This window comes from Somniosus microcephalus, chromosome 6 (genome assembly GCF_052327205.1).
Source record: "Somniosus microcephalus isolate GS21.2 chromosome 6, FLI_Smic_1.0, whole genome shotgun sequence".
Classification (NCBI taxonomy): domain Eukaryota; kingdom Metazoa; phylum Chordata; class Chondrichthyes; order Squaliformes; family Somniosidae; genus Somniosus; species Somniosus microcephalus.
Window position 1 is genome coordinate 137,285,175 of NC_140992.1, and position 27,442 is coordinate 137,312,616.

Genomic DNA, 27,442 nt, shown 5'->3' on the forward strand with positions numbered 1-27,442 from the left:
TAAGGGCCCCTTCCTGAGTATAAGGGACCCCCCCCTGATATAAGGGACCCCCCTGAGTATAAGGACCACTCCCTGAGTATAAGGACCACTCCCTGAGTATAAGGCCCCCTCCCTGAGTATGAGGACCACTCCCTGAGTATAAGGGCCCCTCCCTGAGTATAAGGGTCTCCTCCCTGAGTATAAGGGCCCCTCCCTGAGTATAAGGGTCTCCTCCCTGAGAATAAGGGCCTTTCGCTGAGTATAAGGGCCCCTCCCTGAGTATAAAGGCCTCTCGCTGAGTATAAGGACCCCTCCCGGAATATAAGGTTCTCCTCCCTGAGAATAAAGGACCCTCCCTGAGTATAAGGGTCTGCTCCCTGTGTATAAGGGCCCCTCCCTGATATAAGGGGCCCTCCCTCAGGATAAGGGCCCCTCCCTGAGTATAAGGGCACGTCCCTGAGTATAATGACCCCTCCCGGAATAAAAGGCTCTCCTTCCTGTGTATGAGTGCCCCTCCCTGAGTATAAAGCCCCCTCCCTGAGTATAAGGACCCTTCCCTGAGTATAAGGGCCCCTCCCTGAGTATAAGGGCCCCTCCCTGAGTATAAGGGTCTCCTCCCTGAGTATAAGGGCCCCTCCCTGAGTATAAGGGCCCCTCCCTGAGTATAAGGGTCTCCTCCCTGAGTATAAGGACCCCTCTCTGAGTATAAGGGTCACCTCCCTGAGTGTAAGGGCCCCTCACAGAGTATACAGGCCCCTCTCTGAATATAAGGGGCCCTCCCTGCGTATAAGGGCCCCTCCCTGTCCTGAATATAATGGGCCCTCACTGAGTATAGGGGCCCCTCCCTGAGTATAGGGGCCCCCTCCGTGAGAACAATGCCACCTCCCTGAGTATAAGGACCCCTCACTGAATATATAAGGGTCTCCTACCTGAGTATAAGACGCCCATCTAAGGCCCCCTTCCTGAGTATAAGGGCCCCTCCCAGAGTAGAAGAGCCCCTCCCTGAGTATAAGGGCCCCTCCCTGAGTATAAGGGTCTCCTCCCTGAGTATAAGTCCACCTCCCTGAGTATAAGGGCCCCTCCCTAAGTATAATCCACCTCCCTGAGTATAAAACCCCCTCCCTGAGTATAAGGGTCTCCTCCCTGAGTATAATCCACCTCCCTGAGTATAAGGGCCCCTCCCTGAGTATAAGGGTCTCCTCCCTGAGTATAATGGTCTCCTCCCTGAGTATAAGGGCCCCTCCCAGAATACAATGGCCCCTCACTGAGTATACGGGCCCCTCTCTGAATATAAGGGTCCCTCCCTGAGAATAAGGGCCTCTCCCTGAGTATAAGGGCCCCTCCCTGAATATAATGGCCCCTCACTGAGTATAAGGGACCCTCTCTGAATATAAGGGGCCGTCCCTGAGTATGTGTTAAGTCTGTGTGTTCTAGTTATTGTTAATAAGAATCACTGCACACAGACCACAAGAATAAATTCAACAGGTCTTTACTAGTCGAAGGTCAGGCTGAACTGCCCAATAAATCATTACACAGCACTTATATACCGGTGTGGTCACCACCGGTATTACAGTATACAGCAGCCAAGATAAAGTAGTGCATCTCTTAAAATAGTTCTCTTAAAGGTGGAACGGTTACATACACCACAATCCTCCCTTTTTAGCTTAACAGTATATATTCCCCATTTAACATAACATAATAACATATATACACAACTTCATGTAAAAACAGTTCACAGATTCAGTCTCTCAGGAGGCCTCCTGATCCGAGACGGATAATGCCTTTCAGGGGTCTCTGGTTCTCGTTGCTGGGGTGACTCATCTAGTTGATCCCCTATGGATAGGACATCATCATCAGGTATATTCACTTCTGAGGTAGATGCTTCAGGTTCACTAACTTCCTCCACGGTTGTCTCTGTCGTAACCATGGGTTCGACCCTTGTTCTCGATCCCACCAGTTGGTCAGCATGACGTCGCATTACGTTTTCACCAACATCTACCATGTACATCAGGGGTCCTTGTCTGGCCCGAATTGTTCCAGATTGCCATTTCTCGTTTTTATAGTCCCTGGCTAACACCGGTTGTCCTATTTCAAAACTCCGAGTGGGCTTGTTATTGATATGCTGGAACTGTTTGTTTTCGACTTCCCTCCGCACATTTGGTTTTAACAAGTCCAACCTGGACCGCAACCTCCTGTTATAGAACATCATGGCAGGACTTTGGTTTGTTGTTGCATGGGTGGCGTTTCGATATGCCAGTAGGAAATTGTCCACCTTGTGTTGCAGTGGAATCTGATCTTCGCTCATGGCCTTTATTGCCTTTTTGAACGTCTGTACAAACCTCTCGGCCAGCCCATTCGTAGCTGGATGATATGGGGCAGAGGTATAATGTTTCACCCCATTCTTCTTCAGGAATTTCTGGAATTCCTCTGACACGAACTGTGGTCCGTTGTCTGAACATATTTGCTCTGGCAATCCTTTTCTTGCAAATATCGTTCTTAGCACCGCGATCGTCTTCTCCGAGGTAGTGGTAGTCATTTTAATCACTTCTGGCCATTTAGAATGTGCGTCCACCGCAATTAAAAACATGGAGTCCATGAATGGACCAGCAAAGTCAATATGTACACGTTGCCATGGGGTTGAAGGCCATTCCCATGGATGCAGCGGTGCAATTGGAGGTGCATTTTGGACTTTTTGACACCCTGAGCAGCTTTTCGTCAGATCCTCTATCTGTTGGTCGATACCCGGCCACCACACATAAGCCCTAGCAAGGCTTTTCATCTTGACTCCCCCCAGATGACCTTCATGTAGTTCTTTTAGAACTCTCTCTCTTAACTTAGGAGGGATAATCACCCTTGTTCCATACATCAATGTTCCCTGACAGATGGACAGCTGGTCTCGTCTTGCTGAGAATGCCGGTAACAGTGGATCACCATGGGCTGGCCATCCCTTTACTGTCAATTCGTAGACCCGGGACAGTGTTGGGTCATTCCTAGTCTCCCTTTCAATATTTGCATTGGTGACAGGTAAACATTCGATGATGGTCGAGTGAAATAACTCCACCGGGTCAACCGTCGGTGCCTCCTCCTCAGTAGGTAGTGGCAGGCGCGACAGCCCATCAGCATTACCATGCTGCTTTGTACCTTTGAATTCTATCTGATATTGATGTGCCCCTAGGAAAAGGGACCATCCCTGGAGCCTCTGTGCTGTCATCACCGAAACACCCTTCTTAGGGTTAAAAAGGGATACCAACGGCTGGTGGTCTGTCAGCAGTGTAAACTTCTGGACCTGCAGGTAATGATTAAACTTCTTTACTCCCCACACAAGGCTGAGAGCCTCCCTATCTATCTGAGCATAGTTGCGCTCAGCGGAGGTCAATGATCTGGATGCAAATGCGACTGGCCTTTCCAAGCCATTTGGCAACTTGTGTGAGAGTACTGCTCCAATACCATAAGGAGAAGCATCACAAGCTAAACGAATAGGTAGCGTTGGGTTGAAGTGAGCCAACACTTCCTCTGAGGTGATCAATGCCTTGCTTTTGCGAAAGGCCTTCTTACAGTCCTCGCTCCACTTCCATGGTACTTCTTTCTGCAAAAGAGCGTTCGGCGGGTGCAGCACCGTGGATAGATTTGGCAGAAACTTATGGTAATAGTTAATCAACCCTAGGAACGACCTCAACTGGGATACATTTTCCAGAGCGGGAGCCTTCACAACAGCTTCGATCTTGTCAGGTGACTTGTGCAGCCCCTCCTGGTCAATGACATGACCACAGTACGAGATCCGTTTCTGAAAGAACTCACATTTCTGGCGATTAACTCGAAGTCCATATTCCTTCAATCTGGTGAGCACCAGTTTCAAATTTGCAAGGTGTTCCTCATCGTCATCTCCTGTAATCAGGATATCGTCCAAGTAACACTGAGTGCTTGGAATTCCCTGTAATACCTGCTCCATGGCCCTCTGCCAAATTGCTGGAGCCGAAGCCACTCCAAAAACCAGTCTATTATATCGATACAAGCCTCTGTGCGTGTTGATTGTGAGATACTGGCGCGACTCTTCCTCAACTTCCATCTGTAAGTACGCTTGCGCCAGGTCTATCTTGGTGAAGTGTTTCCCGCCAGGCAATGAAGCAAAGATATCCTCAATCCGCGGAAGCGGATATTGCACCGCGTGAAGCACCGGATTAACCGTGATCTTGAAGTCTCCACAGATGCGGACCTTCCCCGGTTCCCCTGGCTTGTTACTCGATGAACGCTTCATGACGGGAACAATGGGCATGGCCCACTCACTCCAGTCCACCTTAGACAGTACTCCTGAACGTTCTAGCCCTTCCAGCTCAGCTTCCACAGCAGGTCGTATCGCATAAGGTACTGGTCTGGCTTTGAAAAATTTTGGGTTTGCATGTTCTGCAATCTTGATTTTTGCCGTAATTCCTCTCAGTGTTCCCAGTCCCTGTTGGAACACCTCTTTAGCCTCATCCAATATTCTGGACAATCGTTCAGGTTTGACATCTTTTTTTCCGGAATCTACCGTTATTGCTTTTAGGGAGTGCCAGTCCATATTTATTTTCCTGATCCACTCCCGTCCCAGAAGTGGTGGACCTCCCTCAGGTAGTACATATAAGTCCATTCCTTGGTGCTCTTTGCCCTTGTGTACCACCTTGACTTTTATCTTTCCGATGGGGTATACTCTTTGCCCCGTGTATGTCTGCAATACTATCTCCGTATCCCGTAGGGGAATGTGTGTGAATAACCTTTTGTAATCTTGCTTATTCATGACTGTCAACGCCGATCCGGTGTCCAATTCTATCTTCACTTGGACTCTTGCTATCTGAAGTGTGACCCAGATAGTTTGTAGGTCAGCTTCCTTACTCACATTGTGAATTCTCAGACTACCCAGTCCCTTGCTGTTGGAGTCTGAATCCGAATTCTGTTCATCCGAACTCTTCTCAGCCACCTTATGTACCTTTCTGCACTTTTCCTGCGGTGACTTTTTGTTGCTGGTCTTCTTTTCTGACCGGCATACTTTAGCTATGTGACCAAGCTTGCCACATTTTCTACATTCCTGATTTTTAAACCAGCATTGGTTCTGATCGTGTGTTGTCTTTCCACAACGATAACATTTCGCTGTACCCAAAGCCATTTGATCTACGCTGAGTACCGCTGCCTTCAGCTGCATTTCCGCAGTGCCTCTCGCTGCGGCTTCATGCGATGCTGCAATAGTGACAGCCTTATCAAGTGTAAGATCATTCTCTTCAAGCAGCCGCTTTTGTGTTCCTTCTTTCGACAATCCACACACGAATTTGTCTCTCAGTGCCTCTGTCAGTCTTTCCCCAAACTGACAGTATTTCGCTAGCTTACGCAGTTCAATTAAATACTCCGCGTTGCTTTCCTCTTTCAGTTGCGTTCTCGCATAAAATTTAAATCGTTCCGCTAACATCAGCGGTGTGGGGTTCAAATGATTTCTCAGGACAGCAACAATATTAGCGAAAGCCTGATCCGCCGGTTTAGCTGGTGATAGAAGATGCTTCAATAGCCCGTATGTCTTCGCACCCATTGAGTTTAGTAAGGTTAGTGCTTTAACTTCATCTGATATTTTATTTGCCTTACAATAAATCTCTATGCATTCTACATACGTGGCCCAATCTTCAACATCGGCATCGAAATCATTGATGTTACCACGCTTAGGCATCCTCGCAATCTTCTTGAGAAACAAAAAGAAATTTGTATTTTATTTTTTTTTCAAAATGGCGGTTTCCCGCGCTTGTCTTCTTCCCCCGCCTACGAAAATGGCGGCTTCCCGCGTTTGCCTTTCTCCCCCGCTGGCTGTAATGGTGGTTGCCGTATTGCTGCGTTTGCCCTCCCCAGCGGTTCTCAAATCGTGCCTCCCAGCCCCTCTTGCAGTCCGGTCCTTTCCCCCGGCTGCGGCTGAGTTCTCCGCGTTTTAAAAAAATTTTTTTATTACTTTTATTTTCTCCCGCACCTCACGGCCTCGGTAGCTGCCCGGCCTTTTTCCCCGGTCGCGGTCGAGCTCTCTCTCGACGCTGTTGCGTCTCCCAGCCCGCTTGCAGCCCGGTCTTTTACACCGGCTGCATTTGCATTCACCGCGGCTCCCGTGCCTTACGCTGCCCCAGTCTCAGCGCCTCTGGCCCCGACTTCTGTCCGGCTCTTTTCCCTGGCCGTGGTCGAGTTCTCCGCCCTTATATCCTCCGTTTTTCCCTCCCCTACTTCACAGCCAACGTGGCCGACTTGCTGCTCGTCGCTGATCGGCTTCCTCACCACCGTGGTAGAAGGGATGATCACTGCCTGTTGCTGATGGAAGGCTTCATGTCAGGATTCTTCCTTGCTCTTCAGACCCGAGTCTTTTCTCAGCAGGATGATGAGGGCGGATGCCTCTTCTCGACGCCCGTTAAACTGCCTTGGATATATCTCTGCCGCAGGGTAAGATCGTCATCGTCGCCACTGTTAAGTCTGTGTGTTCTAATTATTGTTAATAAGAATCACTGCACACAGACCACAAGAATAAATTCAACAGGTCTTTACTGGTCGAAGGTCAGGCTGAACTGCCCAATAAATCATTACACAGCACTTATATGCCGGTGTGGTCACCACCGGTATTACAGTATACAGCAGCCAAGATAAAGTAGTGCATCTCTTAAAATAGTTCTCTTAAAGGTGGAACGGTTACATACACCACAATAAGGACCTCTCCCTGAGAATAAGGGCCCCTCCCTGTATAAGTGCCTCTCCCTGAGTATAACGGCTCCTCGCTGAGTATAAGGTCCCCTCCCTGAGTATAAGGACCCCTCCCGGATTATAAGTTTCTCCTCCCTGAGTATAAGGGCACCTCCCTGAGTATAACGACCCTCCCTGAGTGTAAGGGCCCCATTCTGAGTTTAAGGCCTCTCCCTGAGTATAAGGGCCCTATGCTGAGTATAATGGTCTTCTGCCTCAGTATAAGGGCCCTTCCCTGAATATAAGGACCCCTCCCTAAGTATAAGGGCCTCTCCCTGAGTATAAGGGCCCCTCCCTGAATATAATGGCCCCTCCCTGAGTGTAAGGGCCCCTCTCTGAATATAAGGGGCCCTCCCTGAGTATAAGGGCCTCTCCCTGAGTATAAGGGCCCCTCTCTGAATATAAGGGGCCCTCCCTGAGTATAAGGGCCTCTCCCTGAGTATAAGGGCCTCTCCCTGAATATAACGGCTCCTCACTGAGTACAAGGTGTAATGATCAATAACATGTCATTCTAGAATAGTACACTAGGTGGAGCTATAGAGCTGTAGAGCTGTATATTTAGTTGTCTGTGTTTTAGACTACACTACCCAGGATGCACTAGGCTACCGAGAAAGCAGTAGTCAAGATGGCTGCCTGCACACAGAAGTACACATGCTGAATCTCTACAGATGCTGTACCTAGAGAACGTGTACTGAATAAATGACTAGCTAGAAGCTAGCTGTTCATAATAAGAATGTATAGTTATTAATGAACATAACACAAGGGTCTTCCGCCTGTGTATATGGGCCTCTCCCTGAGTATAAGGGCCCCTGCCTGAGTATAATGGCCCCTCCCTGAGTATAAAGGCCTCTCGCTGAGTATAAGGTCCCCTCCATGAGTATAAGGACCCCTCCCGGAATATAAGGTTCTCCTCCCTGAGTATAAGGGCACCTCCCTGAGTATAACGACCCTCCCTGAGTGTAAGGGCCCCATCCTGAGTTTAAGGCCTCTCCCTGAGTATAAGGGAGCCTCCCTGAGTAAAGGATCTACTCCCTGAGGATAAGGGACCCTCCCTGAGTATAAGGGACCCTCCCCGAGTATAAAGGCCCCTCCCTGTGTATAAGGGACCCTCCCCGAGTATAAAGGCCCACCCCTGAGCATAAGGGCCCTTCCCTGAGTATAAGGCTCTCCTCCCTGAGTATAATGGCCCCTCCCAGAGTATAAGGGCCAATCCCTGAGTATAAGGGTCCACTTCCTGAGTATAAGGCACCCTCCCTGGGTATAAGGGCCCCTCCCTGATATAAGGGGCCCTCCCTCAGTATAAGGGCTCCTGCCTGAGTATAATGACCCTTCCTGGAATAAATGGCTCACCATCCTGATTATAAGGGCCCCTCCCTGAGTATAAGGCCCCCTCCCTGAGTATAAGGGCCCCTCCCTGAGTAAAAGGGCCCCTCCCTGAGTATAAGGGTCCCTCACTGAGTATAAGGGCCCCTCCCTGAGTATAAGGACCCCTTCCTGAATATAGGTGTCCCTCCCTGAGTATAAGGGTCCCTCTCTGTGTATAAGGGCCCCTCCCTCAGTATAAGGGCCCCTGCTGTAGTGTATGTACCTTTAAGGGGAGAAATACTTTTTACAGCTCCTGTATACTGTAGTACCGGCAGTGACCACACCTGTATATTAACCCTGAGTAGGGATCTGTAAAGTTAGTTTTAGAGTAACCCTCATCCAGTAAACACCTGTTGATTATTCCCTGCAGTCTCTTGTCTCATTATTGAAGGAAATACAGCATCAAGATACACGGATCTAACAGTGGCGACGAGACGATTCAAACCTACCTGCAACTCTGCATCACCTCCCAGGGATTCGCTCCTGGAGAACAGTGAAAGAAGAAGGCCGAGTCCAGAAGCACGGGCGTCGACCATCCAGCGGAGATTTGAGCATCGCAGGGGAGGCTGTTGAGAGTTGGGCTTGCTTCTCCAGTCACGTTGGTCCAGCTAAACGGGCTGGCAGCAGGTACGGTGCAGACCCTTCCCGGACAGCAGCGGCTAGAGCCGACCGACGGCACAGAAAAGGCCGAGCAGCATCGACGGGAGAAGAGTGAGGGTAGAGCGCACAGGGCACAGCCGGTGTTCTGGACCGAGCGGCGTCGATGGGAGAAGAGAGAGGGAAGAGCGCACAGAGCGCAGCCGGTGTTCAAGGGCCGAGCAGCGGCAAAGAGAGAGAGAGGCGCGCATTAAAACGCGCAGAGCACAGCCGGTGTTCAAGTGCCGAGCCGCAGCGGAGAAGAAGGGAGAGTGCGGGAGACGCCATTAAGAAGGGAGAGCGCAGCAGACGCCATTTTGAGCCGCAGCGGAGAAGCAGGGAGAGCGCGGGAGACGCCATTTTGAGCCGCAGCGGAGAAGAAGGGAGAGCGCGGGAGACGCCATTTTGAGCCAGTCTAACCACACCCAAAAATGCCGAAGAGTGGCAGTATCACAGCGTTCGACAATGAAGTCGAAGATTGGACGACATATGTCGAACGCATAGAAGTATACTGCAAAGCGAATGAAGTGCCAGATGACAAGAAAGCGCTGGTATTGTTGAATTCAATGGGTGCAAAAACGTATGGCTTACTGCGAAACCTAGTAACCCCAGAGAAACCAGCGGAAAATAATTTTGAAAACATAGTGTCAATCCTACGGGACCGCTTAAACCCCACACCGCTGCTGATAGCAGAAAGATTTAAGTTTCACAAAAGGAACCAGCATAAAGATGAAAGTAATGCTGAGTATTTAATGGAACTGCGCAAGCTATCGAAACACTGCCAGTTTGGAACGGGACTAGGGGATACTTTAAGGGACAAGTTCGTGTGTGGGCTTCAAAGTGAAGGAACCCAGAAACGGCTTCTATCAGAAAAGGATCTTACGCTGGACAAGGCTTTCAGCATGGCAGTATCACACGAAGCAGTAGCACGGGGCATGGCTGAGATACAACAGAGACCGCAAGAATATGGCACAAATGAAATGGCATACGGAACAGTGAAGTGGTATCGCTGCAGCAGAACAACACACGACCATAAGGATTGCTGGTTCAAGGACCAAGTGTGCAGACAGTGTGGAAAAGTAGGACACATAGCAAGAGTCTGCAGGTCGGAAAAGAAAACCAGCAGCAAGAAATCTCCACAGGAGAAGTACAAGAAGGTACAGAAGGTGACGGAGAGTAGTTCAGACGAACAGAAAAGGGATACAGACTCCGGAAGCAAGGAGCTGGGTTGTCTGAAACTACATAAGGTGATCAAAATGGAGGATAACCAAACTATCTGGGTCACGTTTAAGATAGCCGGAGTCCAAGTGAAAATGGAATTGGACACAGGATCAGCCCTAACAGTCATAAACCGAAGGGACTACAAGCGGCTATTCTCACATATACCCTTGAGAGATACAGAGATCGTCTTGAAGGCGTACATGTTAAATCCGTGAATCTTGATGGATGGTGTCCTTCAATAAATAGAGAGAGACTGCAAAGGAATAATCAACGGTGTTTACTGGATGAGGGTTAACCTAAAAGTAACAGTACAGATCCCTACTCAGGGTTTATATACAGGTGTGGTCACTGCCGGTACTACAGTATACAGGAGCTGTAAAAAGTAGCTCTCCCCTTAAAGGTACATACACTACAATTCCTCCCCTTTTAGATTAACAGTACCATAACATTCATTTAACAATTAACACTTTTAACATGCAACATTAACTGAAAATAGTCCATTTATAAATTCAGTCTTTGGGGCGGCTTCCTGATCCTTTCTGGACAGCGCCTTTCCTGAGTGTCTTGCACTTGGTGCGGAGGTGATTCTGCCCCCCTGTCGTTGGTTGGTTCATTAGCTTCCGATGCTACTGTTTCTGGGGTAGATGCTACCTGTATATCGGGTTCATCACCAGGTTCGCGAGACATGGGGTTGACTCGTTCCTGTGACTCTAGGATCTGGTCGACATGGCGTCTCACAATGTTCTCCCCAACATCCACTGTGTACATCAGTGGCCCCTGCCGTGTGCATATCGTTCCTGGTTGCCATTTCTCTGTTCGGTAGTCGCGGGCCAAGACTGGTTGCCCTACATTGAAGCTCCTTGTCGGCTTCTCATTGATGTGCTGGAATTGCTTATTCTCAACATCTCTTCTTACATTTGGTCTGAGCAAATCCATACGTGGATCTCAACCTTCGGTTAAAGAACATCATGGCCGGAGTCTGGTTGGTGACTGCATGTGTCGCATTTCTGTAAGCTAACAGGAAATTGTCCACCTTATGCTGCAGTGGAATGTCATCATCGCACATGGCCCTTACTGCCTTTTTAAAGGTTTGTACGAACCTCTCAGCCAATCCATTTGTGGCTGGATGATACGGGGCGAATGTGTAATGCCTTACCCCATTCCTTTTCATAAATTTCCGAAACTCTTCGGACACAAACTGTGGTCCGTTATCAGAGCAAATCTGCTCTGGCAAGCCGTTCCTGGCAAATATGGTCCGTAGGACTACAATCGTTTTCTCCGTGGTGGTGGAGGACATTTTGATTACCTCAGGCCATTTCGAGTGCGCATCCACGGCTATTAAAAACATTGAGTCCATGAATGGACCAGCAAAATCAATATGCACCCGTTGCCATGGAGAGGAGGGCCACTCCCATGTGTGTAGAGGGGCATGTGGTGGTGCATTTTGGACCTTCTGGCATCCTGAGCAGCTCATTGTCAGGTCCTCGATTTGCTGATCGATCCCCGGCCACCACACATAAGCCCTAGCAAGGCTTTTCATTTTCACCCCTCCCAGATGACCTTCGTGAAGCTCATTGAGCACTCTCTCCCTTAACTTGGGTGGAATTACCACTCGGGATCCACACATCAAGGTCCCCTGGCATACTGACAGCTGTTCTCTTCTGGATGAGAATGCTGGCAACAGCGAGTCGCCATGTGTTGGCCATCCCTTCACCATCAAGCCATATACCCAAGACAGTGTCGGGTCATTTCGGGTCTCCTTCTCTATATCCGCGTTAGTTACTGGCAAGCGTTCAATTATAGTCGAATAAAATATTTCGACACTGTCCACTGCTGGTGCTTCCTCCGCCGTAGGCAGTGGCAGGCGTGATAGCCCATCAGCGTTTCCATGCTGTTTCGTGCCCTTATACTCTATTTCATATTGGTTCGCCCCTAGAAAAAGGGACGATCTTTGTAGCTGTTGCGCAGCCATCACCGGAACGCCCTTCTTTGGATTAAAGATGGAGACAAGTGGTTGGTGGTTAGTCAGCAAGGTGAACTTCTGCCCGTGCAGATAGTGGTTGAACTTTTTCACTCCCCACACTAGGCTGAGGGCCTCCCTGTCAATCTGGGTGTAGTTACGCTCGGCTGAGGTTAGTGACCGAGACGCAAAGGCTACTGGCCTCTCCAAGCCATCCGGGAATTTGTGCGAGAGCACCGCTCCAATACCATAGGGTGATGCATCACACGCCAACCGAATTGGTAGTGCTGGGTTGAAATGAGCCAACACCTCCTTTGATGTGATCAATTCTTTGCACTTCTGGAAAGCTCGTCTACATTCGTCATTCCACTTCCATGGTACCCCCGTTTGCAGTAGGGTGTTCAGTGGGTGTAGTACTGTAGACAAATTCGGCAAGAACTTATGGTCGTAGTTCACCAGCCCGAGGAACGACCTCAGTTGTGACACATTTTCCGGTGCTGGAGCCTTGACTACTGTCTCAATCTTTTCAGGGAACTTATGTAACCCCTCTTCATCAATAACGTGGCCACAATACGAGATCTGCTTCTGGAAAAACTCGCATTTGTGGCGATTAGCTTGGAGCCCATATTCCTTCAATCTAGTGAGCACCTGCTCCAGGTTGGCGAGGTGATCACTGTCATTTTCGCCCGTGACCAGGATGTCGACAGTGAACCCAGTCCTTCACACGGTACAATATCCGCTTCCGCGGATGGAAGATATTTTCGCCTCACTATCTGGAGGGAAACGCTTCACTAAGATTGATCTGGCCCAGGCGTACCTGCAAATGGAGGTAGAAGAAGCCTCGAAACAGTACCTCCCGATCAACACTCATAAAGGTCTCTACCAATACAACCGGCTGGTGTTCGGGGTAGCATTAGCCCCGGCTATTTGGCAAAGGGCAATAGATCAAGTCCTGCAAGGGATTCCAGGGACCCAGTGTTATTTGGATGACATTTTAGAGTAACCCTTATCCAGTAAACACCTGTTGATTATTCCCTGCAGTCTCGTGTCTCATTATTGAAGGAAATACGGCATCAAGATACACGGATCTAACACCTGCCTGAGTATAAGGGCCTCTCGCTGAGTATAAGGGCCCCTCCCTGAGTATAAGGGACCCTCCCTGAGTATAAGGGACCCCCCCTGATATAAGGGCCCCTCCCTGAGTATAAGGACCCCTCCCTGAGTATAAGGGCCCTTCCCTGAATATAATGGCCCCTCACTGAGTATACGGGCCCCTCTCTGAAGATAAGGGTCCCTCCCTGAGAATAAGGGCCTCTCGCTGAGTATAAAGGCCTCTCGCTGAGTATAAGGACCCCTCCCGGAATATAAGGATCTCCTCCCTGAGAATAAGGGCCCCTCCCTGAGTATAACGACCCTCCCTGAGAATAAAGGACCCTCCCTGAGTATAAGGGTCTGCTCCCTGTGTATAAGGGCGCCTCCCTGATATAAGGGGCCCTCCCTCAGGATAAGGGCCCATCCCTGAGTATAATGACCCCTCCCGGAATAAAAGGCTCTCCTTCCTGTGTATAAGGGCCCCTCCCTGAGTATAAAGCACCCTCCCTGAGTATAATGACCCTTCCCTGAGTATAAGGGCCCCTCCCTGAGTATCAGGGCCTCTCGCTGAGTATAACAGCCCCTCCCTGAGTATAAGGGCCCCTCCCTGAGTATAAGGGCCCCTCCCTGAGTATCAGGGCCTCTCGCTGAGTATAAGGGCCCCTCCCTGAGTATAAGGGCCCCTCCCTGAGTATAAGGACCCCTCTCTGAGTATAAGGGTCACCTCCCTGAATGTAAGGGCCCCTCACAGAGTATACAGGCCCCTCTCTGAATATAAGGGGCCCTCCCTGAGTATAAGGGACCCTCCCTGAGTATAAGGGCCGCTCCCTGAGTATAAGGACCCCTCACTGAATATATAAGGGTCTCCTACCTGAGTATAAGACGCCCATCTAAGGCCCCCTTCCTGAGTATAAGGGCCCCTCCCAGAGTAGAAGAGCCCCTCCCTGTGTATAAGGGCCCCTCCCTGAGTATAAGGGTCTCATCCCTGAGTATAAGGGCCCCTCCCTGAATATAATGGCCCCTCACTGTGTATACGGGCCCCTCTCTGAATATAAGTGTCCCTCCCTGAGAATAAGGGCCTCTCCCTGAGTATAAGGGCCCCTCCCTGTATAAGGGCCCCTCCCTGAATATAAGGGCCCCTCCCTGTATAAGTGCCTCTCCCTGAGTATAACGACCCTCGCTGAGTATAAGGGCACCTCCCTGAGTATAACGACCCTCGCTGAGTATAAGGGCAGCTCCCTGAGTATAACGACCCTCGCTGAGTATAAGGGCACCTCCCTGAGTATAACGGCTCCTCGCTGAGTATAACGACCCTCCCTGAGTGTTAGGGCCCCATTCTGAGTTTAAGGCCTCTGCCTGAGTATAAGGGACCCTCCCTGAGTATAAGGGTCTCCTCCCTCAGGATAAGGGACCCTCCCTGGGTATAAGGGACTCTCCCTGAGTATAAGGGCCCCTCCCTGAATATAACGGCTCCTCACTGAGTATAAGGGTCCCTCGCTGAGTACAAGGTGTAATGATCAATAACATGTCATTCTAGAATAGTACACTAGGTGGAGCTATAGAGCTGTAGAGCTGTATATTTAGTTGTATGTGTTTAAGACTACACTACCCAGGATGCACTAGGCTACCGAGAAAGCATTAGTCAAGATGGCTGCCTGCACACAGAAGTACACATGCTGAATCTCTACAGATGCTGTACCTAGAGAACGTGTACTGAATAAATGACTAGCTGGAAGCTAGCTGTTCATAATCCGAATGTCTAGTTATTAATGAACATAACACAAGGGTCTTCCGCCTGTGTATATGGGCCTCTCCCTGAGTATAAGGGCCCCTCCCTGAATATAAGGGTCACCTCCCTGAGTATAAGGGTCTCCTCCCTGAGTATAAGGATCTCCTCCCTGAGTATAAGGGCCCCTCCCTGAATATAATGCCCCTCACTGAGTATACGGGCCCCTCTCTGAATATAAGGGTCCCTCCCTGAGAATAAGGGCCTCTCCCTGAGTATAAGGGCCCCTCCCTGAATATAATGGCCCCTCCCTGAGTATAAAGGCCTCTCGCTGAGTATAAGGTCCCCTCCATGAGTATAAGGACCCCTCCCGGAATATAAGGTTCTCCTCCCTGAGTATAAGGGCACCTCCCTGAGTATAACGACCCTCCCTGAGTGTAAGGGCCCCATCCTGAGTTTAAGGCCTCTCCCTGAGTATAAGGGACCCTCCCTGAGTATAAGGATCTCCTCCCTGAGGATAAGGGACCCTCCCTGAGTATAAGGGCCCCTCCCTGAGTATAAGGGCACCTCCCTGTGTATAAGGTCACCTCCCCGAGTATAAAGGCCCACCCCTGAGTATAAGGGCCCTTCCCTGAATATAAGGATTCCTCCCTGATTAGAAGGGCACCTCCCTGAGTATAAGGGCCCCTCCTTGAGCATAAGGCTCTCCTCCCTGAGTATAATAGCCCCTCCCAGAGTATAAGGGCCACACCCTGAGTATAAGATTCCCTCCCTGAGTATACGGACCCCTCCCTCAGTATAAGGGCCCCCCCGAGTATAAGGGCCCCTCCCAGTGTATGCGGGCCCCTCCCTGCGTATAAGTCCCGTCCCTGAGTATACGGACCCCTCCCTGATTATAAGGGCCCCTCCCTAAGTATAAGGGCCCCTACCTGACTATAAGGTCCCCTCCCTGAATATAAGGATCTCTTCCCTGAGCATAAGGGCCCCTCCCTGAGTATAAGGGCCCCTCCCTGAGTATAAGGGCCCCTCCCTGAATATAATGGCCCCTCCATGAGTATAAGTGCCCCTCCCTGAGTATAAGGGTCCCTCCCTGAGCATAAGCGCCCCTCCGTGATTATAAGGGCCCCTCCCTTAGTATAAGGGCCACTCACTGAGTATAATGTTCTCCTCCCTGAGTATAAGGGTCTCCTCCCTGAGTATAAGGGTCTCCTCCCTGAGTATAAGGGTCTCCTCCCTGAGTATAAGGGTCTCCTCCCTGAGTAAAAGGATCTCCTCCCAGAGTATAAGGGGGAATAATTCAGTATCGCCCCTTTTGGGGCTCCATTATCGGCCATGCGCAAAGTTTAGCGTCTGGCGTTTATTATCACCTCCAACAGCAAACTTGGCTTTTATCGCCCCTGGGGGTGATTGGAGCGCTAAATCAGGCGCAACACACCTCTCTTAAGGCGCTACGGCCGAGGAGTGAGGCGCTACCTCAGAGGGCGGGCGCAGCGCAGGTGCTGTCAGTTAGCGATTGAACACAGACACACTGGCGCCGGTCAGTTCTTAAAGGGGAGGGTCGATCTTGCTCTGTAGCCACACCCTGCTCATTGGAGCCTTGAATCTCGGCGTGGGCAGACCTGTGGCTAAATCTAGCAGCCAAACACGATGGAGAGGGCCAGGGAGCGAGCACAGCGCTTCTGCGAGCGGGCTTTGGAGGCTCTGGTTCGCGGGGTGGAACGCAGAAGATCCATTCTGTACCCAGAGAGTGGCAGGAGGCCTTTGCATGCGAGTACAGAAGAGTGTGGAGGGAGGTGGCACAGAGAGTGTCCTCAAGCAGCATGGTGCCTAGGACCCATCTCCAATGTAGGAAAAAGTTCAACGACCTCACTCGGATCGTCAGGGTGAGTGCCTTTTTTTCAAAACCTCTTCATCCCTCCATCTCAACCTCACTTTTTGGTCAGAGGGTCTTGAAAGCCCCAATGCCCAACACTCATCCAACACCTATGGCCCTTTCATCAAACACACATGCACATTCCACACTTTGCATACAGTAAGGGCTATTCAACCATGGGAGGCATTTCAGGCAAGACCATGACTGCATACAGTAAGGGCTATTCAACCATGGGAGGCATTTCAGGCAAGACCATGGCTGCATACAGTAAGGGCTATTCAACCATGGGAGGCATTTCAGGTCTGCCACAGAAGTCTGGCGCAGGATAAAGGCATCGTGACTGCTGCCAGGAAAGTGGGCATTGACAGCAAGTATCAGCTGTCTGTGGTCACAGACCAACTGAACGTTTAAGGAATGGAAGCCCTTTCGGTTGCGGAAATCCTCGGCATTCTCTTGCAGTGCCCGCAAAGCCACATGCGTGCAGTCAATGGCGCCCTGCACCATGGAGAAGCCCGCTATCATCGCAAAGCCCGTTGCACGTTCTTGCTGCTTGTCCGGGGTCATGGGGAAAGAGATGTACTCTTGTCTCCTTTTAAAGAGGGCATTTGTTACCTGACGAGTGCAGCAATGCACTGCGAACTGGGAGATAGTGGCGATGTCCCCAGTAGCTGATTGAAATGAGCCGGTGGCATAAAAGTTGAGAGCCACTGTTATCTTCACTGTCACTGACAGAGACATCCTGCTCCTCAGTTGAGGCTGCAGATCTGGCTGAAGCAGGTGGCAGAGCTCAGTGACCACCTCCTTGCTGAATCGCAGCCTTCACAAACAGTGCTCCTCAGACATAGTAATGCAGGAGAACTGTTGGCGAACAACCCTGGGAGGGTAAGGTCTCCTGTACTGAGGCCTGTTGGCCCTCCTCCGTCTGGCCATGATTGCCACTCTCTCTCTGCATCTCTGTGCCCTCTGAATGTGATGGAGAGGATGACGTTCCCATCCATTGCAGCCCCATAGTATCTAGGCAATCAAAGTTATGAAGGTCAAAAAGCAAAGTACCTGCAAAGTTATGGTCAGAAGACAAAACTACCTCAGACAGTGTTGACTCAATGCAGAAGTCTCTCTTTCTCTCTTTGTCTCTCTCAAAATCTCTCTCTCTCTCTCTCTCTCAGAATGAGTGGTGCAAAAATGGCTACCACACAAAAGCCAGGAAGAGGCCCCCTTTAAATAGCACCCCCCCAGCCCCACAGTGACTGGGAAGCGTTCCAGTCAACCTGTCATTGGTTGCGCCAGGCGGAAAGGAGGGGGGCGCCACTCAATTTCCGATCCGGGGCACCCCAAGGGCGTTGCACTCTCAAATTACGTCAAGATCTGCGTGCGCAGGAGATCAGGCGGTATTGTTTAGCGCCGCCACAAAATGTCCAGTCAATTTCGCGAGAGGCGTAGATATCGCCGCGCCCGGGTGCTAGTTGCTCTGCGCCCCACTTAGCGCCCTTTTAAGCCGCGAACAGGTGGCGCTACCACCTGAATTTTTCCCCCTAAGAGTCTCCTCTCTGAGTATAAGGGCCCCTCCCTGAGTATACGGGTCTCCTCCCTGAGTATAAGGGTCTGCTCCCTGTCTATAAGGGTGTCCTCCCTGAGAATAAGGGCCCCTCCCTGAGTATAACGGCCCCTTCCTGAATATAAGGGCCCCTCCCTGAGTATAAGGGTCGCCTCCCTGAGTATAAGGTTCTCCTCCCTGCATATAAGGGCCCCTCCCTGAATATATAAAGGTCTCCTCCCTGAGTATAAGGGTCTCCTCCCTGAGTATAAAGGCCCCTCCCTTATAATAAGGGTCTCCTCCCTGAGTACAAGGGCCCCTCATGAGTATAAGGGTCTCCTCCCTGAGTATAAGGGCCCCTCCCTGAGTGCAAGGGCCCCTCCCTGAGTATAAGGTTCTCCTCCCTGAGTATAAGGGTCCCTCCCTGAATATAATGGCCCCTTACTGAGTATACGGGCCCCTCTCTGAATATAAGGGTCCCTCCCTGAGAATAAGGGCCCCTCCCTGAATATAATGGCCCCTCCCTGAGTATAAGGGCCCCTCTCTGAATATAAGGGGCCCTCCCTGAGTATAAGGGCCTCTCCCTGAGTATAAGGGTCCCCTCCCTGAGTATAACGGCTCCTCATTGAGTACAAGGGCCCCTCGCTGAGTACAAGGTGTAATGATCAATAACATGTCATTCTAGAATAGTACACTAGGTGGAGCTATAGAGCTGTAGAGCTGTATATTTAGTTGTATGTGTTTAAGACTACACTACCCAGGATGCACTAGGCTACCGAGAAAGCAGTAGTCAAGATGGCTGCCTGCACACAGAAGTACACATGCTGAATCTCTACAGATGCTGTACCTAGAGAATGTGTACTGAATAAATGACTAGCTAGAAGCTAGCTGTTCATAATAAGAATTTCTAGTTATTAATGAACATAACATGGTACCAGGATTGGTGAAGATCTGCTCAAAATTGTGAAACGTGACATGGAGAATTTGAAGCCACCAGAGTTTTTGAATCTCACGGGCAATGTCGCCTACAATTGGCGGACTTTCAAACAACAATTCGAACTCTACATTGCTGCCATCGGGTTCGGTACGAAGCCAGAGGCAAGGAAAATAGCGTTGCTGCTCACGGTTGCAGGCCCACAGGCGATAGAGGTATTTAATACATTTGTATTTAATCCAGAGAAGAACAGAAACAAATTAGACGATGTGCTAAAGAAATTTGATACACATTGTTCTCCCAAAAAGCATGAAACCTATGAGAGGTATGCGTTCTGTTCAAGGACACAGCAGCAAAATGAGACTTTTGATAGCTTTGTGACTCATCTGAAACTGAAAGCACAGACATGTAATTTCTCTGAGCTGAAAGCATCCATGATTTGTGACCAAATTGTGTTTGGTATTCATGATAAAAAGGTCAGGGAACGTCTGTTGAGAGAAACCGAACTGACATTGGAAAATGCTGTGAAAATATGCCAAGCCAGTGAGCTAGCTCGACAGCACGCGAAGACTTTCAGTGAAATCAATAATGGTGCGATTGTAGTAAGTGCTGCTGTCGGTGCTGTGTCCTACAAGGGGAAGAAACATGGGCAGAACAGAAATGAAAAGCAATCGGAGGAAGGAAATTTTAATTGTAAATGCTGTGGTTACAAACACCAGTTAAGACAATGCCCAGCGTTTGGAAAAATATGCACAAAATGTCATGGAAAGAATCACTTTGCCAAACAATGCTTTTCAAAAGTAACAACAAAGAAAGTGCAACAAGTCAATATGATTGAGGACACTGATTTAAGTGAGACATTTTTTGTAGGAATGGTGTCATGTGACAATATAGAAAAGGATACAGAAAATGTGCAGCCCTCAGGAATAAACAATGCTGAACATAACTTCAATGCAGTAAAAGAGGACAAATGGATGATCCCACTGCAGGTAAATGGAGCATTAGTTGCATTGAAACTAGACACTGGGGCAAAAGCAAACTTAATCAGTATGAGTGACATTAAAAATATGAAAGAAAAGCCCAAAATACAGAAAAAGTCAGTACTACTGAAGAGCTATAATGGACAGAAAATAGATAGCTTAGGTGTATGCAGACTTAAAGTGACAGTCAAAGACAAAGTGCATCATCTCATGTTTTCTGTTGTGGCTGAAGGACTTGATTCACTACTGGGTGACAAAGCCTGTGAGGACGTAGAACTGGTCAAGAGAGTCTACCGTATAAACTGTGCCATAAGCAGACCAGATGACTCAGTGGATTCTGTAGTGAGTAATTTCCAGGATGTGTTCAAAGGATTTGGAGTTCTACCATTCACTTACAAGATCCAGCTAAAGGAGGATGCTCAGCCAATGGTACATGCTCCACGAAGAGTTCCAGCACCCCTGCGTGACCGGCTCAAGAAAGAACTAGAGAGAATGACCACACTAGGAGTCATCAGGAAAGTCGAAGAGCCAACAGACTGGGTTAACTCCATGGTATGTGTAAAGAAAAGAACAATCATCTAAGAATATGCATGGATCCAAAGGACTTAAATGCAAACATAAAACGTGAACACTACCAGATTCCCAAGCGAGAAGAAATCACCAGTGAAATGTCAGGTGCCAGATACTTTACAAAGCTCGATGCCTCACAAGGATTTTGGCAACTAAAACTGGATGAAAAGAGCACCAAATACCTTCAACACACCATTTGGCAGGTATTGTTTCCTCAGAATGCCTTACGGGATAATATCTGCATCTGAAATCTTTCATAGAGCGATGGAACACATAATTGAAGGTCTGGAAGGAGTTCGGGTCTATGTTGATGACATCATCATCTGGGGCTCCACATTGAAAGAACACAATGAGAGACTGACTAAAGTGCTACAGAGCATACGCCGGAATGGACTGAAGCTCAACAAAGCCAAGTGTCAGTTTGGCATCCAGGAAGTCACTTTCCTAGGAGATAATCTATCTGGTAAAGGAATAGAGCCAGATATGTAAAAAGTAAACGCCATGCTCAAAATGCCCCGACCCACTGACAAAGAAGGAGTACTACGCATCATGGGGATGATAAACTTCATTGGAAAGTTCATTCCTAACTTGTCAGCCAAGACAACCTGTCTGCGAGACCTGCTACATAAAACAAATGAGTTCGCATGGACAGAAAGACATGAACAAGAGTGGATGAACCTCAAAACAGTGCTGACAACGACGCCTGTACTCACTTTCTTTGACCCAACAAAGAGAATCAAAGTGTCAACGGATGCATCAAAGGATGGCCTAGGCGCGGTCTTGCTACAAGCAGAGGGTGAAGATTGGAAGCCTGTTGCCTATGCCTCCAGGTCTATGACTGATTCTGAGTGTCGATACACCCAGATTGAAAAGGAATGTCTAGGCTTGGTAGTTGGATTAGAAAAGTTCCATGGCTACATATATGGACTTCCCACCTTCACAGTTGAGACAGACCACAGCCCACTGGTTGCCATCATAAAAAAAAATCTGAATGAGATGTCTCCAAGGATTCAACGACTCATGATGAAGCTGCAAAGATATGACTTTGAACTGATCTACACACCAGGCAAATACATAGTGTTAGCAGATGCACTATCCCGAGCACCCACAATGAGTCATGTGAGCTCTACTGAAGAAGACGTGGATGTTCATGTGAGTATGTCACTGCTGCGCTGCCCGTGTCAGACACAAAATCAAAGCAAATAGCAGAAGAAACAGTAAAAGATACAGGGTTACAAACAGTAATAGAGAACATTCATCATGGTTGGCCAAAAGGTTCCTGTCCAAAATACTTTCACATAAGGTCAGAATTGAGTGTCGCAAGTGGACTATTACTAAAACAGAACAGAATAGTCATTCCACAGGCTCTACGTCAAGACATGCTCAAAAGGATTCATGAGGGACACATCGGAATTGAAAAATGCAAAAGGAGAGCAAGAGACACTATTTATTGGCCTGGCATAAATAAGGACATTGAGAACATGATAGGCGAATGTGAGACATATCAGAAACACCAAAACAAACAAGCAAAGGAACCAATGATAGAAGATCCACACATGAAGTAAAAAAGCCTGATAGACTTAATCTTTGAGTATAAAGTAAAGCTTTGAAAATGTTTATGTTTATGGCGCACTAGCAAAAGTGTTACTGATTTCATCTTTATCGTTTTTCTTGAAAGTTGATTGATATTGATTTTGTTAACCTCAAAGAAAGGGGGATGTAATGATCAATAACATGTCATTCTAGAATAGTACACTAGGTGGAGCTATAGAGCTGTAGAGCTGTATATTTAGTTGTATGTGTTTAAGACTACACTACCCAGGATGCACTAGGCTACCGAGAAAGCAGTAGTCAAGATGGCTGCCTGCACACAGAAGTACACATGCTGAATCTCTACAGATGCTGTACCTAGAGAACGTGTACTGAATAAATGACTAGCTAGAAGCTAGCTATTCATAATAAGAATGTCTAGTTATTAATGAAAATAACACAAGGGTCTTCTGCCTGTGTATATGGGCCTCTCCCTGAGTATATGGGCCCCTGCCTGAGTATAAGGGCCCCTCCATGAGTATAAAGGCCTCTCGCTGAGTATAAGGTCCCCTCCATGAGTATAAGGACCCCTCCCGGAATATAAGGTTCTCCTCCCTGAGTATAAGTGCACCTCCCTGAGTATAACAACCCTCCCTGCGTGTAAGGGCCCCATCCTGAGTTTAAGGCCTCTCCCTGAGTATAAGGGACCCTCCCTGAGTATAAGGATCTCCTCCCTGAGGATAAGGGACCCTCCCTGAGTATAAGGGACCCTCCCGGAGTATAAGGGCCCCTCCCTGTGTATAAGGTCCCCTCCACGAGTATAAAGGCCCACCCCTGAGTATAAGGGCCCTTCCCTGAATATAAGGGTCCCTCCCTGAGTATAATGGCCCCTCCCAGAGTATAAGGGCCAATCCCTGAGTATAAGGGTCCACTTCCTGAGTATAAGGCACCCTCCCTGAGTATAAGGGACCCTCCCTGATATAAGGGGCCCTCCCTCAGTATAAGGGCCACTGCCTGAGTATAAGGGCCTCTCGCTGAGTTTAAGGGCCCGTCCCTGAGTATAAGGGCCCCTCCCTGATATAAGGGGCCCTCCCTCAGTATAAGGGCTCCTGCCTGAGTATAAGGGACCCTCCCTGAGTATAAGGCCCCCTCCCAGAATATAAGGACCTCTCCCTGAGTATATGGGTCACCTTCCTGAGTATAAGGGTCTCCTCCCTGAGTATAAGGCCCCCTCCCTGAATATAAGGGTCACCTCCCTGAGTATAAGTGCCCCTCCCTGAGTGTAAGGGCCTCCTCCCTGAGTATAAGGGCCCCTCCCTGAATATAATGGCCCCTCACTGTGCATAAGGGCCCCTCTCTGAATAAAGGGGCCCTCCCTGAGTATAAGGGCCTCTCCCTGAGTATAAGGGCCCCCCCTGATTATAAGGGTCTCCTGCCTGAGTATAAGTATCCCCTCCCTGAGTATAAGGCCCCCCCAGTATAAGGGCCCCTCCCAGAGTATACGGGCCCCTCCCTGAGTATAAGGGTCTCATCCCTGAGTATAAGGGCCCCTCCCTGAGTGTAATGCCCCCTCCCTGAGTATAAGGGCCCCTCCCGGAGTATAAGGGCCCCTCCCTGAGTATAAGGGCCCCTCCCTGAGTATAAGGGTCTCCTCCCTGAGTATAAGGGCCCCTCCCTGAGTATAAGGGCCCCTCCCTGAGTATAAGGGTCTCCTCCCTGAGTATAAGGGTCTCCTCCCTGAGTATAAGGGTCTCCTCCCTGAGTAAAAGGATCTCCTCCCAGAGTATAAGGGGGAATAATTCAGTATCGCCCCTTTTGGGGCTCCATTATCGGCCATGCGCAAAGTTTAGCGTCTGGCGCTAATTATCGCCTCCAACAGCAAACTTGGCTTTTATCGCCCCTGGGGGTGATTGGAGCGCTAAATCAGGCGCAACACACCTCTCTTAAGGCGCTACGGCCAAGAAGTGAGGCGCTACCTCAGAGGGCGGGCGCAGGTGCTGTCAGTTAGCGATTGAACACAGACACACTGGCGCCGGTCAGTTCTTAAAGGGGAGGGCCGATCTTGCTCTGTAGCCACACCCTGCTCATTGGAGCCTTGAATCTCGGCGTGGGCAGACCTGTGGCTAAATCTAGCAGCCAAACACGATGGAGAGGGCCAGGGAGCGAGCACAGCGCTTCTGCGAGCGGGCTTTGGAGGCTCTGGTTCGCGGGGTGGAACGCAGAAGATCCATTCTGTACCCAGAGAGTGGCAGGAGGCCTTTGCATGCGAGTACAGAAGAGTGTGGAGGGAGGTGGCACAGAGAGTGTCCTCAAGCAGCATGGTGCCTAGGACCCATCTCCAATGTAGGAAAAAGTTCAACGACCTCACTCGGATCGTCAGGGTGAGTGCCTTTTTTTCAAAACCTCTTCATCCCTCCATCTCAACCTCACTTTTTGGTCAGAGGGTCTTGAAAGCCCCAATGCCCAACACTCATCCAACACCTATAGCCCTTTCATCAAACACACACGCACATTCCACACTTTGCATACAGTAAGGGCTATTCAACCATGGGAGGCATTTCAGGCAAGACCATGGCTGCATACAGTAAGGGCTATTCAACCATGGGAGGCATTTCAGGTCTGCCACAGAAGTCTGGCGCAGGATAAAGGCATCGTGACTGCTGCCAGGAAAGTGGGCATTGACAGCAAGTATCAGCTGTCTGTGGTGTGGAGATGCCGGAGTTGGACTGGGGTGGACAAATGTAAGAAGTCACACGACACCAGGTTATAGTCCAACAGCTTTATTTGAAATCACAAGCTTTCGGAGCGCTGCTCCTTCTTCAGGTGAAGTGGAGAAATGCATAAAGACAGAGCTTATATAGTCAGAGAATCATGTCAGATGTTTACAGGTAACCTTTCCAACTGCCATTTATCACACCTCGGCAGAGAGATAATCACAGCAGTCAAAGGTGTGAATGGTGTCCAAACAGGTCAGTCAGGGAAACATTACATCAAAGAACAATGAGGTGGGGTCGACTCGAGTCGACATTGGCTTGTTCTCTCTACACAGATGCGGCTGGACCTGCTGTGAATTCCAGCCAAAAAAAATGTTTTTTGTCTGTTTTTTTGTTTTTCATACAGACCCCAGCATCTGCAATATTTGACCCCTTGTGACCCCACCTCATTGTTCTTTGATGTAATGTTTCCCTGACTGACCTGTTTGGACACCATTCACACCTTTGACTGCTGTGATTATCTCTCTGCCGAGGTGTGATAAATGGCAGTTGGAAAGGTTACCTGTAAACATCTGACATGATTCTCTGACTATATAAACTGTGTCTTTATGCATTTCTCCACTTCACCTGAAGAAGGAGCAGCGCTCCGAAAGCTTGTGATTTCAAATAAAGCTGTTGGACTATAACCTGGTGTTGTGTGACTTCTTACATTTGTCCACCCCAGTCCAACTCCGGCATCTCCACACCATGCAAAGTTATGGTCAGAAGCCAAAACTACCTCAGACAGTGTTGACTCAATGCAGAAGTCTCTCTTTCTCTCCTTGTCTCTCTCAAAATCTCTCTCTCTCTCTCTCTCAGAACAAGTGGTGCAAAAATGGCTACCACACAAAAGCCAGGAAGAGGCCCCCTTTAAATAGCACCCCCCCAGCCCCACAGTGACTGGGAAGCATTCCAGTCAATAGGTCATTGGTTGCGCCAGGCGGAAAGGAGGGGGGCGCCACTCAATTTCCGATCCGGGGCACCCCAAGGGCGTTGCACTCTCAAATTACGTCAAGATCTGCGTGCGCAGGAGATCAGGCGGTATTGTTTAGCGCCGCCACAAAATGTCCAGTCAATTTCGCGAGAGGCGTAGATATCGCCGCGCCCGGGTGCTAGTTGCTCTGCGCCCCACTTAGCGCCCTCTTTAGCTGCGAACAGGTGGCGCTACCACCTGAATTTTTCCCCCTAAGTGTCTCCTCCCTGAGTATAAGGGCCCCTCCCTGAGTATAAGGGCCCCTCTAGGAGTATAAGGGCCCCTCCCTGAGTATAAGAGTCTGCTCCCTGAGTATAAGGGTCCCTCCCTAAGTATAAGGGCCCCTCCCTGAATATAAGGTTCTGTTCCCGGAGTATAAGAGTCTGCTCCCTGAGTATAAGGGTCCCCTCCCTGAGTTAAGCGATCCCACAACTAATGGATCAGATCAAAGCTCTGCAGTCCTGCCACAGCCAGTCGTGAATGGTGGTGGACCATTAAACAAATAACAGGAGGAGGAGGCTCCATGAACATCCCCAACCTCAATGCTGGTGGAACCCAGCATGTGAGTGCAAAAGACAAGGCTGATGCGTTTGCAACCATCTTTGGCCAGAAATGCCAATTGGATGATCCATCTCGACCTCCTCCTGATGTCCCCACCATCACAGAAGCCAGTCTTCAGCCAATTTGATTCACTCCACATGATATCAAGAAACGGCTGGATACAGTAAAGGCTATGGGCCCCGACAACATCCCAGGTGTAGTGCTGAAGACTTGTGCCCTAGAACATGCTGTTCCAGTACAGCTACAAAACTGGCATCTACCCGACAAAGTGGAAAATTGCCCAGGTATGTCCGGTCCATGCAAAGAAGGACAAATCCAATCTGGCCAATTACCACCCCATCAGTCTACTCTCAATCATCAGCAAAGTGATGGAAGGTGTCATCGACAGTGCTATCAAGCGACATTTACTCACCAATAACCTGCTCACCGATGCTCAGTTTGGGTTCCACCAAGACCACTCGGCTCCAGACCTCATTACAGCCTTGGTCCAAACATGGACAAAAGAGCTGAATTCCAGAGGTGAGGTGAGAGTGACTGCCCTTGACATCAAGGCAGCATTTGACCGAGTGTGGTTTCCCGCCCCAGTGGGGCCTACAGCTGGGCATCAAGGAGCCTAAGTAAAATTGAAGTCAGTGGAAATCAGGCAGAAATCTCTCCACTGGCTGGAGTTATACCTAGCACAGAGGAAGATGGTTGTGGTTGTTGGAGATCAATCATCTCAGCCCTTGGAAGGAGTAGAAACATAGAAGATAGGAGCAGGAGTAGGCCATTCGGCCCCTCGAGCCCGCTCCGCCATTTAATGCGATCACGGCTGATCATCCAAATTCAGTACCCTGTCCCTGCTTTCTCCCCATTTCCCTTGATCCCTTTAGCCTTAAGAAACATATCTAACTGCTTCTTGAATATATTTAATGAATTGGCCTCAACTGCCTTCTGTGACTAATTAGTGGGGGGGAGGTTTTAAGAGAGCGAAAAATAAAAATGACAGTGGAGAAGGCAATAGAGCAAGGTAGCAGTGGGGGAATT